Raw genomic sequence first — 18,984 nt, 5'->3', positions numbered from 1 at the left:
AAAGTATTGATTATCTAAAAAACACAGTAGTTAATCTAGCTTTTCTGTATTTATTAAAATAAAAAACATTATAATAAGAATGGAAGGATTGTTTGTGTACCTTTTTACTCCTAAAAAAGTGTGATAAAATTTAAACAAATTAAAGAATCTTAATAAAAATTTATAATCGAGTTAACCAGAGAGTAAGGAAAATGAAAATAAAAAGGTTTTCAAAAAATGTTGAAACAAAAAAAAACTGACAGGTACTATAGTTAGTACAGTGTAGCAACGGTAGTCAGTGGCAACATTTTAATCACAAATTGATTCCACTTCGCTCATGTCGTCTGCTACCTCATTAAACCATTTCAAAAGAGTTTCCTCAGGGTCTTTATTCCCTTATTTGATGTTTTTTGACGAACTGGGGCACATTATGTGTAATGACGAACTGGGCACAAACACTAACACCCCGTCTATTAGACGGAAATTACACTTTGAGCCTAAATATCTTGCGAATAACAACCTGCCGCAAATTGCCGAATTCAGTACTACTAAAGAACAACCCAACTTAAAAAGTCATAAATGGGTGACCTTCAAAATTTTCTAGGAAGGGAAATATCTCACTTTCGACAAGCGATGCCGTCTGAGAGACGGGGTGTTAGTACTTAAGGGTTAAGAAAACCTGTGGCTATAGTTGGGTTATAATTTTAGTATTTTATAAATGCTAGAATATTTCACAGGGTATGATGTTTGTTTGGTACATCAGGTATACAATCACAATTTACCTGTCTAGCAACAATAATACTACAGCGATATTGTTCAAGAATAAGAGTATAACATATTAAAAATCACTTAAATAGGACAACTGGCTTAGGAAATTTGAGACATCAAAAATGGCCCATTTTGTGGGGTGCCCTTTTTCTATGACGCGCAGTGTAGTTTTTAAAGCTATATAATAATTATTATATAGACCCATTCATACGTATGGTTATAAGTCCTGGATATAGCTAAGCAAGACCAAAGTACGATTTATGTATGCGGCAGAGATGAGACATTTACGGATGATCCAGGGAGCGAGTAGAAGAGATCGGGTAAGAAACATTGGTACAAGATATGTATTAAAAATAGAGTCAATGGCAGTGTTGAAAAAAGAGAGTTAAGTTGGTGGAATAACCAAAAAATAAAATAACGGTCAAAAAGATATGAGGAACTAAATCACAAGGAAAAAAGAAGGGAGGAAGGCCTAGAGAGGCTTGGAACGATATAACAGCAAAACGACTTGACAAAGAAGGAGCTACATGAATAGAAGGTGATGGAACATGGTAGAAAGATCTGGAAGAAATTCGTGCATAATTTATTGTAATGACAGTGCATTTCATACCTACACCCTAGGGGTAGAAGGGCATTAGATTCTACGGAAGGTAGAAGGGAATTTGATTATTTAGAAGTGTAGTTCAAGGACTTTCTCATTATCTGAAATAGTCTTTGTTTACAGTTTATTTATTACAATGATAGAACATCAAATTCTCTTAAAAAAATCAATACAGAAGTGCGAAAGAAGCTTTACATTGGATCCCAAATTATTTTGTATTTATAATCAAAATTTTGCTGCTAGCTTTCTGTTCTAACTGAATGACTAATGTTAATGCCATTAAATGTTTTTTTATTTAAACAATATGAATACACCTAATCTACAAGATTAATCAGTATTTTTTCTTTAACCTAATTTCCCTAAAAATGTTTGTAAACTAGATGTCACCTGGTCCATCCTAGCTTTTTTTTACATGAAATGCCCACTTCTTTGTTGTGGCTACACAGCACAGCACTGACTCTGCTTTTCACTAATTGCTCACGTCTTTGTTGTGGCTACAATACAATGCACAACACTAACTAAGCCCGGCACAACTTCACACATTACAAGAACTCGAACGGTTTAGTCCTCTTGAGCCTTTGCATCTGGAGTTCGTTGACCAGAAGCTGAAGTGCTTCATGGTTGGGATGTTTATGGAGCCTCTCTTCATGTCTCCTGGCGACTTTCTTAATTTCATTTGGAATAGATTCGATTTTAAGATCTCTACGCAAATCGTCATTCCGAACATACCAAGGAGCACATACAATATTCCTTAATATTCGGTTCTGGAGCGTTTCTAAATTTCGGTAATTGCTTTTTTTGGTACAGCCCCATAATTGTAGGTCATAGGTCCACACCGGTTTCAATATCTGTTGGTAAATAAGTACTTTGTTCTGGATGGAAAGTTGAGAGTACCTACCTATTAGCCAATACATATTTTTGTACTTTATCTTCAACTGTTCAGTTTTCTTTTTAACATGCTCCTTCCATTTTAGTTTGACGTCGAGATTTAAACCCAGGTATTTCGCTGTTTTTTTTTATTAGGAACAACGTTGTTGTTTAGGATAATTGGAAGATTATTGATTTTCTTGTTAGTGAAGTTAATATGAACTGACTTATGTTCATTAAACTTTATACGCCATTTTTTGGACCAGCCTTCTATGCCATGCCATTAATTGCATTTTGTAAGTTAATCGTAGATTCCTCTATAGTTGCTCCTATTGTCAGGACTGCTGTATCATCAGCAAATGTGGCCAGTTGGATGTTTTCCCTCTCCGGAATGTCAGATGTATACAAAAGGTATAGTATTGGTCCAAGAACGCTACCTTGCGGAACCCCCGCATTTATTTGCTTTAACTCAGAGTACTCGTTTTCCATTTTAACTCTAAATGTTCGCTGGTGTAGGTATGACTGCAATATTTCAACGAGTTGCATAGGAAATATTTTCTATAGCTTCATTAACAGATCGTCATGCCACACTTTGTCAAATGCTTTTGCGATATCCAGGAATACTGCTGAACAAAGGCTATAGCGGGATAAGATGGTAAAATCTGCACTCGGCTGGATTCTTAGTTGGGTTTTAGCTCCCTATGTGACCCCAGGTGTCCCCTATCGAAAAAAATATGGTTTTTCGAAAAACATTTTTTTGGAGCGATCTTTTGCCTTAAAAAATGTGAAAAAAATTGTGAATGTACATTATTATACCCTAAATCCCACTAATTTTTTTCAGATTTTTTGGATCAAAATTAACGCCAGAAAAAATGTTTGAAGTTTTCAAAAAATTTTTAGGTTATGTAGGTAATTTTTGGCTAGCTCCGACAAAATTGTCTTTAGTGTATTTTTTTCCGTTCTTTTGAATGGCAGGGATAGTTTTGCCATTTTCTCGCCGGAAATTACTCAAAATTCGAAAAAAACCCATTTTTTGGTTACGCCCCTTATATTTTTAGTGTTTACTGAGCGATCTTTTCTTTAAAAAATCTGAAAAAAATTATGAACATACATTGATGCCCAAAAATATACTATTTTTTTTCAGATTTTTTGGATCAAAATTGAAAAATTTTGAATTTTTCAAAAAAATTTTAGGTTATGTAGGTAATTTTTGGCGAGCGCCGACATAATTTTTTTTAGTGTATTTTTTTCCGTTCTTTTGAATGGCTGGGATAGTTTTGCCATTTTCTCGCCGGAAATTGCTCAAAATTCGAAAAAACCCATTTTTTGGTTCCCCCCTCATATTTTTAGTGTTTACTGACCGATCTTTCCTTTAAAAAATCTGAAAAAAAATTATGAACATACATTGATGCCCAAAAATATACTGGTATTTTTTCAGATTTTTTGGATCAAAATTGAAAAATTTTGAATTTTTCAAAAATTTTTTAGGTTATGTAGGTAATTTTTGGCTAGGTCCGACATAATTTTTTTTAGTGTATATTTTCCCGTTCTTTTGAATGGCTGGGATAGTTTTGCCATTTTCTCGCCGGCACAGTGCGCAGCACGTGGAAAATCGAGCACGAATTGGCTTATGCTTACCTATAGTATTATTGTATTATTATTCTATCTATGTATATCATGGATTGAAAATATAAATATGTAGATATTCACATACTTATTTAGTAAGGTACATTTATGGAAATAACTTGATTACGGTGCAATTTGCTTATTTAAAATGTAACTTTTAACGAATAATTTTATTTAATTTACACCTTTGAAAAGTAAAATTAATAAATCAAATAAAGTTGAAAATAAACGTTTGCCTATAACTGTATGGCATATTTCATGCTGTGAAAACGTTTTTAATAATTACTTATTACTTATTAATTACTTATTAATTACTTATAATTACTTATTAATAACATTAATAATGTCTATATATATTTAAATATTTATAATATTGATATATTTTTTAAAATAGGTACTCTAGCGTATCAAAAAATTAACTTTCAATTACCTTAAGTTAATTAATAAATACGCAAAAGGTAATATTAATATGGTAATTTCAATTGAGAAATCGGAAAACACAACTAAGACGAAGAAATATCTATGAATTGATCTATACATAATGTAATTAAGGTAGCTATGTACCTATAGTTAAGGGTTAAGGTTGTCTACTAAAAACATAGGAAAAATATCAACAAAGGGAGTTTGTCGTATTTTATGCATATTCTCTTCTCAAAATGGCTACCGTCTCTTCTCAAAAAACCTGATCACGCTATTCAAAATAACGGAAAATCGTTATTTATTGACATGCAATTGAGTTTATGTGTACACATAGGGGGACACAAAGAAATGGCTCTTTTCGAATTGTGAGGAAGTCCCGGAGAGAAAATGGCAAATCTAACCCAGTTATTCAAAAGAACGAAAAAAAAATACACAAATTATTTCGAAGTCCGTCAAAAATGGCTTACGTAAACGATTTTTTTTGAAAAATTCAAAAAATTTCCCTGAGTAAAATTTTAATCCAAAAAATCTAAAAAAAATCAGTATGTTTTTGGGCATAACAATTTATGCTCATAATTTTTTTCAGATTATTTTAAGAAAATATCGCTCAGTAAACACTAAAAATATGAGGGGGGAAAACCAAAAAGTGGGTTTCTTCGAATTTTGAGCAATTTCCAACGAGAAAATGGCAAAACTATCCAAGCCATTCAAAAGAAGGAAAAAATACACTAAAAAAAATTATATCGGAGCTAGCCAAAAATTACCTACATACCCTAAAAATTTTTTGAAAAATTCAATAATTTTTTCTGGCCTCAATTTTGATCCAAAAAATCTGAAAAAAAGTATGTTTTTGGGCATCAATGTATGTTCATAATTTTTTTCAGATTTTTTAAAGAACAGATCGCTCAGTAAACACTAAAAATATGAGGGGGGAAACCAGAAAATGGGGTTTTTTCGAATTTTGAGCAATTTCCGGCGAGAAAATGGCAAAACTATCCCAGCCATTCAAAATAACGGAAAAAAATACACTAAAAAAAATTATGTCGGAGGTAGCCAAAAATTACCTTCATAACCTAAAAATTTTTTGAGAAATTCAATAATTTTTTCTAGCCTCAATTTTGATCCAAAAAATCTGATAAAAAAAACAGTATGTTTTTGGCCATCAATGTATGTTCATAATTTTTTTCAGATTTTTTAAAGAACAGATCGCTCAGTAAACACTAAAAATATGAGGGGGGAACCAAAAAAATGGGTTTTTTCGAATTTTGAGCAATTTCCGGCGCCAAAATGGCAAAACTATCCCAGCCATTCAAAAGAACGGAAAAATATACACTAAAAAAAATTATGTCGGACCTAGACAAAAATTACCTACATAACCTAAAAAATTTTTGAAAAATTTAAAATTTTTCAATTTTGATCCAAAAAATCTGAAAAAAATACCAGTATATTTTTGGGCATCAATGTATGTTCATAATTTTTTTTCAGATTTTTTAAAGGAAAGATCGGTCAGTAAACACTAAAAATATGAGGGGGGGACCAAAAAATGGGTTTTTCGAATTTTGAGCAATTTCCGGCGAGAAAATGGCAAAAATATCCAAGCCATTCCAAAGAACGAAAAAAAATACACTAAAAAATTATGTCGGCGCTCGCCAAAAATTACCTACATAACCTAAAAATTTTTTGAAAAATTCAAAATTTTTTAATTTTGATCCAAAAAATCTGAAAAAAAAATGGTATATTTTTGGACATCAATGTATGTTCATAATTTTTTTCAGATTTTTTAAAGAAAAGATCGCTCAGTAAACACTAAAAATATGAGGGGGGTAACCAAAAAAATGGGTTTTTTCGAATTTTGAGTAATTTCCGGCGAGAAAATGGCAAAACTATCCCTGCCATTCAAAAGAACAGAAAAAAATACACTAAAAAAAATTATGTCGGAGGTAGCCCCAAATTACCTACATAACCTAAAAATTTTTTGAGAAATTCAATAATTTTTTCTAGCCTCAATTTTGATCTAAAAAATCTGATAAAAAAAACAGTATGTTTTTGGCCATCAATGGGTTCATAATTTTTTTTTTCAGATTTTTTAAAGAACAGATCGCTCAGTAAACACTTAAAATATGAGTGGGGAACCAAAAAATGGGTTTTTTCGAATTTTGAGCAATTTCCGGCGAGAAAATTGCAAAACTATCCCAGCCATTCAAAAGAACGGCAAAATATACACTAAAAAAAATTATGTCGGACCTAGCCAAAAATTACCTACATAACCTAAAAATTTTTTGAAATATTCAAAATTTTTCAACTTTGATCCAAAAAATCTGAAAAAAATACCAGTATATTTTTGGGCATCAATGTATGTTCATAATTTTTTTTCAGATTTTTTAAAGGAAAGATCGGTCAGTAAACACTAAAAATATGAGGGGGGAACCAAAAAATGGGTTTTTTCGAATTTTGAGCAATTTCCGGCGAGAAAATGGCAAAACTATCCCAGCCATTCAAAAGAACGGAAAAAAATGCACTAAAAAAAATTATGTTGGCGCTCGCCAAAAATTACCTACATAACCTAAAAATTTTTTGAAAAATTCAAAATTTTTCAATTTTGATCCAAAAAATCTGAAAAAAAGAAATAGTATATTTTTGGGCATCAATGTATGTTCATAATTTTTTTCAGATTTTTTAAAGAAAATATCGCTCAGTAAACACTAAAATTATGAGGGGGGTAACCAAAAAAATGGGTTTTTTTCGAATTTTGAGTAATTTCCGGCGCGAAAATGGCAAAATTATCCCTGCCATTCAAAAGAACGAAAAAAAATACACTAAAAAAAATTTTGTCGGAGCTAGCCAAAAATTACCTACATAACCTAAAATTTTTTAGAAAACTTCAAAAATTTTTTCTGGCGTCAATTTTGATCCAAAAAATCTGAAAAAAATCAGTGGGATTTAGGGTATAATAATGTACATTCACAATTTTTTTCACATTTTTTAAAGCAAAAAATCGCTCCAAAAAAATGTTTTTCGAAAAAACACATTTTTTTCGATAGGGGACACATGGGGTCACATAGGGAGCTAAAAATTTGGTTAGGGGGTTTTTGAATTATGTACTTTCGATTGCCCAACCCCAACTAAGAATCCAGCCGAGTGCAGATTTTACCATCTTATCCCGCTATAGCCTTTTGTCCCCTTCTAATGCTTTCTCTATTTCAGTTATTATTCGATGGATCTGGTCAATTGTGAAGTGTTTATCACGAAATCCAAATTGGTGTGTTGGAATAATATTTTTTTGTTCAATTATATGGTTCATTCTTCGTAGTAGTAATTTTTCAAACACCTTTGAGATTATGATAGTAAGGAGATTGGCCTGTATGATGTTAATTCATGGTTATCTTGTCCTACTTTGGGTATCATTATAACCTCTGCAGTTTTCCAAAGGATGGGAACATATCTAAGCCTAAAGGATGCATTTATTAGTGTAGTAAGCTTTACTATGACTTTTCTAGGTAATTTTTTTAGTATCTCACCATTGATCAGGTCAAACCCAGGCGCTTTTTTAAACGCTTTTATTTAGTTCAATAGTTTGCGTCAAATCTTTAGACGTTAATTTGACTGCCTTTTCTTCAATGCAAATGAATGAAAATTTGCAGACATATGCATTCGCGAGAACAATACACGAATAGTCAATAAAAGAAATGTTTCATGTTTATTAATTGTTTAAACAAAAAAAAAAAAGATTTTAATGAAAAACGCTTCAATTCTCTTGTTTTTTACAATGTAAAAACTTGAAACTTTTACGGATTGTATAGCTAATGATATGAACAATACATAATTTCACTTTTTACGTTAATTGTTTACGTTATGCTTCATTAATAAACAATAAAGTTTCAAATTTTTTGCCGATTCCGACTACTTTTCATGTTAGTACATCATATGTTTTATACATATTTTAAGAAACATGACGATATATTTTAATGTTTAAGAAGTGTAAGACTACAAAGTAAAAAATAAAAAAATATGAAAAAAAAATTTTTTAAGAAACGCTTTTCTTTAGTTACTAGTGACTAAAATTAAAAATTATATATTATAAAAAATCAACTAAAAAGCAAAAAATAAAAAAAAAATTGAAAAAATCTAACATATTCGTTAAAGAAAAGCGTGGGGCGAAAACCGTTCATTCGATGAACACGCGCCACGCTTTTCTTTGACGAATGTGTTAGATTTTTTCATTTTTTTTTATTTTTTGCATTTTAGTTGATTTTTTTATAATACTTTTTAATTTTAGTCACTAGTAACTAAAGAAAAGCGTTTCTTAAAATTTTTTTTTCTTTTTTTTTATTTGTATTGATGTTCTTGATTAATTTTTGAACTTTTTTGTAGTAGTCAGTTGTATGTTAACAGAATCAATAGCTATTCGTTCATCGTCTACATGAGTTTCCACAGGGTTTGGTTGAAATATGTTTTCTAAATAATCAGCGAACGCATCCACTTTCTCTTTGGGATTTCTTGCCCATGTTCTGTTTTCTTTTCGTAAAGGAGGTATATGCTGAACTGGCTTATTTATCTTTTTGGCTGCCTTCCAGAGGGAGTAATCGGTGCATTCATCATCAGTTAGTCCTCTCAGGTACTTATTGATTGATTCGTTTTTAATTTTCGAGATTTCTCTTTGCAGCTGTTGTGTGAGCCTATTTAGCTTATTTTTATTTTCTGTAATTCGAGTTCTTTGCCATACCTTCCGAGCCTTACTTTTTTCATGTATCAAGTCTCTAATTTCTTTGGGGTAATTGTTTCCTACTGTTTTTCTTTGGATTATAGGTGTGTTGTTCCACGCTGCCTGCTGGATGTTTATCATAAATAGCTCGGTTTCTTGTTCCAATTGTTCTATCGTTTGAATAAATCCACTGATAGACCGGTCTAGTTAGACTCAAAAATAGGAGTGAGGCTACAATAATTACCATCAAGCTGAAAATTGGCAGGATTGTTCAAAATACCATCATAAATGAAATCTGAAAAGTCCTCATAAATCCGACCCCTGCTAAAAAATTTACAAGGGGTCAAAGGTCACCAAATATGGTTTTTAGCGATTTTCAGCGAAACGGTAAGTTTTATCGTAAAATTAGTTCTAACAAAAAATGTAGATTAGATAATTATCTATAAAAAATATCTTAATAGTTTTTTTCCTAAGAGGCACTGTTTTTGAGATACAACGATTCAAAGAGTTGAAAGACTTCTAATCGTCATAATATATGTATTAGTACACCAGGTATATACATCACTGAAGCTGTAATACAAGTAAACATAATAGTCTACGGTCAACTTAACTTATATTACACATAATAATATAAGATTATAAATATGATAATGTTTCTACTATACAGCTTGCGGTCTACCTAGGGATGCAATCCATAAGCTGTATTATATTACAGTGCCAACAAAAAAATCTTTACAAAGTGGATGTAACGCGAAAATAATAAGAATTATTTGAATTTTACGGCTTAATCCCAACAAAAATACACATCAAAATACAACAAATGACAAAGTATTAACTTATAATAATTCTTTTTTTTTATGCGCCTTAGTTCAATTTGCAAAGATGGGTTTTGTCGGAATAAACACGTTCGTCAGCTAATCTAATCACCCTACATATTCTCTTCTCAGAAGGGTTTGAACATAATAATGAAAGACAACTTTCTAGGCAAAATGTTTATTGAAAAGTACTAATAAATACTTATGCAAATTACACCGTAATTTTCCTGGGTGGCAAAATCCTTCAGGTACATGACACCCTCGAGGTATTAATTAGTCTTGAGTACTACTCCGGAGTGAAAATACGTGTTAAACCTATATTTTTTTATCGAGTATTTCGTGTTATTTTCATTGTTATAACAAAAATGTCAGAATATTGTTTTATTTGCGCTAAAATTTTAACTGAAGGTGAAATTGTTACCGTTGAACGTGGTATAAAAACATTAATCAATGCAAGTACTGAAAGAGCTGATGGATTTTTAGAATTTCTTAAACAGCAGAAATCTGTGACCATACATGTGGAGTGTCGTAAAAGTTATACTCGAAAGTGTTCTATTGCTGCAGCTATTAAAAGACAATATGAAAACCAAGAAGCCAGTACATCGACCAAAAGTCCTCCTCTTACTAGAGCACGTGTAAGTGAACCAGCTTTTTGTTTTAAAAAACAATGCTTATTTTGCGGCCAGGAATGTAATGAAGAGCGTGAAAAAAAAAATGGCCATCTCTTCTCTCTCTATGTATGGAGCGCCTAAGAAAACTACGTGCTTAGATAAGTTTCGATATGCATGTTTTTTTAAAAGTACTCGAAACAAAAACAAGTGCAGTTATCTTGTCTTCCTCCAACCTCAGCGGCTGCTCATCAACATCTTTTTCGGGTATATTACCAAGTTCAAGTGTGGCTTGGTTATCAGCTAGATCCAAAAGACTGGGGATGGAAATTAGTCGAAAGTTCATTAGAACCAATTCAAACTTTACTCCCCCTGCGCCGGAAAAACTCCTGAACACAATTTTTTGCAACTGTAAAAAGGGATGTAGCGCTAAATGTGGTTGCAAAAAAGTTGGACTGTTTGGTTCGGTAGCATGCACTAATTGTCAAAACCGGTCGTGCTCCAATGTTGAATCACCAACAATGGAGGATTCATTTGATTCTATCGAGGAGCCATGCGATGTGTCATTATTGGGACAATTTACTTGCACCCAGGATGAACAAGAAGAAGAAGAAGAAGAAGAAGAAGAAGAAGAACTAGAAGATGAAGAAGAGGAAGAAGAACAATGAGAAGAAGAACAAGGGAAGCAGAAGTATTAGAAAATTATGAACCCGTTTGATAAATTTCCCTTTTTTTTTAATTTATACCGCTTTATATAAAGTTTAATCATTTTTAACCCTTGCCAATATCAATTATTAAATAGCTTTAAATTAAACAGAATCATAACAGATCCGTGGAATAGGCCTACTGGGAAAACCACGTTAAAAAAACGCACTAAGTACACTACCTCAAAGGTGGTGTGGAAACGTGTGCGCATATTATGACGATTACCACTTTTTGAATCGTTATATCTCAAAAACGGTGGCTCCCAGGAAAAAAGTAATAAGACATTTTTTATAGATAATTATCTAATCTACATTTTTGTTAGCACTAATTTTACCATAAAATTTACCGTTTCGCTGAAAATCGCTAAAAACCATATTTGGTGACTTTTGACCACGCGTAAAATTTTTAGCAGGGGTCGGATTTATGAGAACTTTTTAAATTTCATTTATGATGGTATTTTTAACAATCCTGCCAATTTTCAGCTTGATGGTAATTTTTGTAGCATGCAAAAAGGATGCGTAAGTTGACCGGAGTATGAACTCAATTTTCTCATTCATTTCTGATTGGAAGTTTACCCAGTCCGTAAACTTATTGGTCAACGCGGGTTTCATTTCAGTGGTAACAATTGGCTTACTAATTGTTAGTAGAATTGGAGAGTGGTCAGATATAAGCTCCTCTACATCCTCTACTTTTATAAAATTTGTTGCTACACCTCTGGATATGAAAAAATCTAGGAGGTCCGGGATTCTGTTTGCATCACTTGGCCAGTAAGTGGGTTTCCCAGTATAGTGCCATCTACACTTTTGTCCGGTCACAACATGCTGCAATTCTTTACCTTTAGGTGTTGAGAGTCTGGAGCCCCAACATGTATTTTTTGCATTAAAGTCTGCGCCAATTATGTATTTTTCACCCAAGGTTGACAAGAAGTTAGCATAGTCTTATCTTTTGAGGTTATGTCTTGGAGGGAAATATGCAGCTGCAATGTTAAGTGTGTATTTCTTAGTTTTAACACTGATAGAGGCACATTGTATTTCTTCAGTTTCAATTTTTTCACGTTCCCAGTGGAGAATAATATTTTTAACAGCGACAGCAGCTCCGCCTTTGGCTGAATTTTGTGGATACATGGCATGATAGATTTGATAACCTTGCAGCTTAATAAATAATTGTCTAGTTAGATGTGTTTCTGCAATTAGGCATATGTCTATTTTTTGTGTTTGTAGGGTTACTAATAAATCTTGCTGGTATTGTAAGAGTCCATTTGTATTCCATTGGAGTATCCTAAGGTCCATGGGCATTATAGACTGATTATGATCGGCTTCTGATATTTTCAAGTCTGTCCAGCCTTTCAAGTACCTTTTTGTTAAATTCTTCTTGTTTGCTCATTTTCTCCATTATTCTTTGCAGCATTTCAGTTACTATGTCTGTATTATTTTCTGTTTCTGGTTGTGTTACTTGAGCATAAGATACTCCAGCCATTCTTAAAAATTCGGTGTCTATTTTCCATATTTTCTATATTTAATCTGCTCTCAGGAGCCTTGTTATTTATATTTTTATTTCTTAATATTTGCAGAGCTTTTGCAGTGCTACATCCCTATAATTAGCTGGATGGTCATTTCCGCAGTGAACACATTTTGGAGCTATATTTTTGGGTTTTTTAGAGTCTTGGGTTAGATGTTTTCCAATGCATTTGACACATGCCATTAAATAAAAATAACTTTTTGTTCTATAATCTTTTTAGTTTTACTAGTTAAAATATGCAGTGGCACTTTTGTAATTAATTGTTTTTTTTATAATTTTTTTCAAAATTTATTCTCCTTCAAACCATAACAGCATCAACAATGTATGAATGAACCGACAGATTATATTCAAAATAAACCAAACAGTCAATCCCATTACATCGCATTGCTTCGAAAAATCCATCTGCCGATTGACTAACATTCTAGGAAAATATTCAAAAGTGTGGAGAGGATGCCAAAACTATTCTACTAAAAATTGAAAATGTTAGTGACAAGAACTAGACACCGCTTTTACCTCTTATCCAAACGAGAACGATCGACATGAAAAGCTTCTTACGTTATTACATTTTCTCTTTGTTTATTTTGTATTACAATAGATTCCCTTTCTCTTCTCTGTTAACTTTATGGTATTCTGAAATAGGCCAGAGCTTGAGTCACACATGTTCATATAACTTATGTGCTAAAAGTTTTGGCACAAAATTCATTGGCTGTAATTTTAACAAAAACAAAATAATATAAAGTTGCCTGTAGAAAAAAAGGTTTGTTTACCTTGTCTATTGATATTTATTTATTTTGAAGTTTTTAATCAAAAATCTTCATTATGTCATAGACAAGAAGATGGACAGAAGTAAGCACGTTCCTCAAAAAAGCACGTTCGTCAAAAAAACAACTCTGTTTTATAAACGAATCATTTTTTTACGTACACATTAATCCTGTCTGTTTTCAATGTGCCTTCCATCATTTTCGTGGTGTAACGTTACAAACGTCACATCTTTGTTATTTTATTTTAAAATAATTGTTTTATTTCATTTTTTTAATATTTCATTCATAATTATCTTCTATTCGTTTTAACTTGCTTTTTCGTTAAAACCTTGTTTGGCGCCCTCTTTTGTTATCCTATTTTATTATCTTCTATTTAATATATCTCTTTTCATCTAAAATCTAATCATCATACTGAACGTACCCCGTATATTCTCACTCTGTATCTGTCTTTCAATACGGAACATGCCTGCTACTTCATATGTACTTGGCCGTCATTTCAAATGTCGTTTTCAATGACAGTCTCACTTCATCCCTACCCGAAGACACAAAATGGAAGGGAATAATTATTGCTTAAAAAGGCATTTAATTTGAAAATTATGATTTATTATTTATCACACCATAGTCTCCTGGGGTGAGTTGTGTATTCTAATTATTTTTTCTTGTAATTACATTTCTACAGCTAACGGCTTTTTCTAAAAAATTTTATATCTAACCTAGTGTTGCCCAAAATCGGTCTTGGTCTTGCAGTCTTGGTCTTGTTCTTGCGTTTTCGCAAGACCAAGACCAAGACCAAGACTGCTTAATTTTAGCAAGACCAAGACCAAGACTTACCGTGCAAGACTTGAGCAAGAAGAAGACTAAGCCTGCGAGAGTCTTGCGTCTTGCAGTTAGAACTGAGGGTCGTTTTAGGGAGTATTATATTAGTTCGACTATATTCTTAGATACTCTATGAGAAACAAAAAAGTCTGTAACAAAAATTTTGTAATTGGACTTATGCGCATTACGAACAATACCATAAACATATATAGGGAATCAAAATATCCATTTAAAGAACACTTCACACATTATTTGACACGTCATCAGAGGTCATTATTACAATGTAAAAATAAAATATTTTGTACATTTCTTCCCAGCAGACGACTTCTCTGAAATTAATTATCCGGGTTATGAGAAAAGTCGTCTTCTAATCATAATCATAACATAACATTCTTGCTTTGCGACGCAGACAGTAATATCGAATATCGTAACCAAACTTTTTAAAATTACCTGATAAAAAATATACCTAATAAGTAATTAATTTTTTTCATTATTAGTTTTCTAGAAATTTAAACACACAACTCTTATCGGTATATGGAATAGTAAGACGATTATGTATTGTTTTTGCTGAATGTGCTATGAGGTCACTCGGTAAAACAAAATTTGAGACAAAAGAAAATTAACTATTAAAAGAACTATTATTTAATAACGATACACACTTCTCCAAAAAATTAACGCACCACCTTGTAAACGGGTCATTGTTAATGTTTCGAATTTTCTAAACCTGTTGTCCGATTTAAGTGATTTTTTTAATACGTTGTCTTATTTTTATAAATATCGCTGTAATAATATTATTGCTAGACAAATCAATTATTGTCATTGTACACCAATCAAACTGTGTTTTTTTCTCAAAGGAATACTCAAAACAACATGATCACTCTGTGGAATATTCTAGCATTTATAAAATACTGAAATTAAAACGATAGCCTCATATTTTCTTAACATTATATTTTTTATTCATTCGCTATATTGGATAATAAAATACATAAGTTTCTAATAAACTTAATTAGTTAGAACATAGGCACGGATCACTTAGATCGTGGGTTCAAACCCCACCCGGTGTCAATTGTCTACATCAGTAATTCTCAATATTTTTGAGTCATGTACGACAAAACACTTTTTATTATTTTTGTAACCACCTAATACTTCAGAAAGCCACTGCGCATCCGCTAGGAAAAATATTATAATTCGGATTTTTTGCACAATCTTACTCAAAAAGGATTCCCTTTTAACAAATTTGCATGTTGCCAGGACCAAAAGGTGGTCAAAAATTTTTTAAACGTTTTTTTTTGTTTTTATCCAAAAATTATTTTTTTTACATGGAAAAAAGTTTTTTTTAGGTTTTTTGGATCATTCCAAACAGAAAAGGTCTTTAGTGACTTTTCTCTAAAAATGATAGCTTTTGACATATAAGCGATTAAAAATTGACAAATTGTGAAATCGGCCATTTTTAACCCTCAAAAACTATGTGAAAAACTAAAAATTCGAATGTTGCCAAGGTAGGTAGATATTCTTTAAACATCGATTGATGAAATCCCGAAGAGTTTTTTGCAATACAACATTCAAAACTCCTTTGTTTTTTAATTGCTAATTATGTGTGCGCGACACTATTTTCCACCGACAGTATGGTGCAAATGAAAGGAATAAATTCGTTATTTTGTAAACCGGCGACTTTAAGAAAAAATCCCGAAACAGGTCGATTTTTATTTTTAAGTTATGATATTGTGGCATATATGGTATACTAGTGACGTAATCCATCTGGACGTGATGACGTAATCGATGATTTTTTCAATGAGAATAGGGGTCATTTGCTAGTTCATTTGAAAGGTTCTTCAATTCTCTATTCAGTAATATAAACATTTACATAATTATTTATACAGGGTGTCCAAAAAATGTTTATTAAATTAAATTATTTGACAAAAAAAAGAAGTGGAAGGACACCCTGTATAAATAATTATGTAAATGTTTACATTACTGAATAGAGAATTGAAGAACTTTTCAAATGAGCTACCACACGACCCCTATTCTCATTTAAAAAAATCATCGATTACGTCATCACGCTCAGACCGATGACGTCACTAGTATACCATATATGCCGCAATATCATAACTTAAAAATAAAAATCAACATGTTTCGGGATTTTTCCTTAAAGTTGCCAGTTTACGAAATAACGAATTTAATCCTTTCATTTGCACCATACTGTTGGTTGAAAATAGTGTCGCGCACGCTTGATTAGCAATTAAAAAACAAAGGAGTTTTGAATATTGTATTGCAAAAAACTGTTCGGGATTTCATCAATAGATGTTTAAAAAATATCTACTTACCTTGGCAACATTCAAATTTTCAGTTTTTCACATAGTTTTTGAGGGTTAAAAATGGCCGATTTCGCAATTTTTCAATATTTAATCGCTTATATGTAAAAAACTATCATTTTTAGAGAAAAGTCACTAAAAACCTTTTCTGTTTGGAATGATCCAAAAAATCTAAAAAAACTTTTTTCCACGCAAAAATAATAATCTTAGGAAAAAAACAAAAAAAAACGTTTAAAAAATTTTTGACCACCTTTTGGTCCTGGCAACATGCAAATTTGTTAAAAGGAGTCCTTTTTGAGTAAGATTGTGCAAAAAATCCGAATTAGAATATTTTTCCTAGCGGATGCGCAGTGGCTTTCTGGACTATAACTGAAATAGCTCTAATCTAATTAACTATAATAACTGTGGCTGATTTTGGATGTTTTGCGTTTTGTGTACCACCGCAAATAATGATATGTACCACCAGTGGTACATGCACCACAGATTAAGAACCGCTGGTGTAGATATTTATTAATTTGGCTGGTCTTTACTAAGGCTATGGTATTCCAGCTTAAAATGTACCTCTCTGTTACGTTGTTTGAAAGATATGCAATAGGCTAATAGGCCCTAGTCTCTTGCGAGACTTGCAAGACTCTTGCTGCAAGACCAAGACCAAGACCGGGAGAGCAATACCAACACCAAGACCAAGACTAGGTGTACTGCCGCAAGACCAAGACCAAGACTGTCTAAGTCTCGTCTTGGTCTTGCATTTGGCAGCACTAATCTAACCTAACCTCCAATGTCAGAACATGTGTTTTGATATTTTATTCCTAAACATATCTTTTTAATTTACATATATGCACGTTTAGTAATCAAATTTTAGCTATTCTTCTCATCTTATTTCCATTTAATTTATTCTTGTCATCTTCTACTCTTTGGATTAAAGAATGGCAGACTGGCACACTTTGGTTATTAACTTCTTGATTGTTGATATGTGTTTTACTCTTCTAGTTTTCGGGAACAAATCAACATTTTCTCCCTTCGGGAGCATCAAGCCAACCTCACCGGTGATGGAACTACGGCGATACAAGAACGGAGAACATGAAATCTAGACTACAGCACCCAACATCTTCAGCTGCAGGGACCTAGGGCCGAACATCTGCCCAGGTCTACAAGAAGTCAACAGGAGTACCATTCGACATCAAGAAGTTACCATCAAATACCAGCTACCAAAAGCTATAAGTATAATCCAGAATTGTTAGTTTTTGGCAAGAATTTGAATATATTTGTTAATACATTTACTAAGTCATACTTTTATTATATCTTTATCGAACAATAAATATGGTTAGTTAAAAATACTGTTTTGTTTGCTTTGATTCCAAACTTTCATAGTTCATTTCTAAGGTTAGGACAATACGAACACACACCTGAGAGACTGAGCTAAGCTAAGGGTGTAGCGATGGCTATCTTGGATGATTGAGGTAATATTTTCGAATATTATTTCAATTAGCTGGGGTAATGCGTCGCGCATTTTTTTCGTTTCAGTGGTCTTCCCACCGATCGTCTTCCTATTGGAGGACTGTCCCTCGACGCCTTTACTACTCTATTTGTTGTCAATTGGTTTACGTGATAGTTCTATTCTACTCTTCGCTTTCTAACCCAGCCCTTTGTGTTGTCCAGTTCTCTATCGACGGAATCTCCGTATTATATATGTGCTTCTAACTCTATCTCATAGTGACATTATTAATTATGTTAAGGTTTTTCATCTCTGCGATTTCCAGCACTACTTTTGTTCTCTCTGTGTCAGCTCGTGTTTCTACCGCGTATGTCATTATTGGTCTGATGACTGGTTTATAAATTCTGACTTTCATTAAATTTCTCTACATTCTTTTTTTTTTCTCCAGATTGTTTCATTCAGACATTTTGCTGATCTGTTTGCTCTATTAACTTGATCTTTGACTTATGTTTCGAGCTTCTCGTAACTATAATGTGATGCCTAGATATTTGACTTATAAAATTATAATTTTATTACTTCACCCTTTCCAAAGCAGAAAATGTTTATATAATATTTTCATGCCCTTATTTATCATTGCCATTTTAACAGTAGTACAAACAGTACAGTAGTACAAACTACAGAGCTATCAAACTACTTAGCCATAACATGAAAATATGGGAAAGAGTAATTGATAGACGGATACGTGAAGAGACCGAAATATCCGAGAATCAGTTTGGCTTTATGCAGGGCAGATCAAAAACAGATGCAATTTTCATTACAAGGCAGTTGATGGAAAAATACAGGAGTAAAGAAACAAACGCTCATATGGTATTCATTAATCTTGAGAAAGCATATGATAGAGTTTCTCGAGATATTCTGTGGAGGGCACTCAATAAGAAAGGAGTCCCTGGTGAATATGTAAAGATTGCAAGGGATATGTATGAGGGAGTAACGACTAGTGTTAGGACAGGTGTGGAAGAGACTGATAAATTTCATGTTAAAGTAGGATTGC

This window comes from Diabrotica virgifera, chromosome 2 (genome assembly GCF_917563875.1).
Source record: "Diabrotica virgifera virgifera chromosome 2, PGI_DIABVI_V3a".
Classification (NCBI taxonomy): domain Eukaryota; kingdom Metazoa; phylum Arthropoda; class Insecta; order Coleoptera; family Chrysomelidae; genus Diabrotica; species Diabrotica virgifera.
This window is presented reverse-complemented; position numbering follows the sequence as displayed.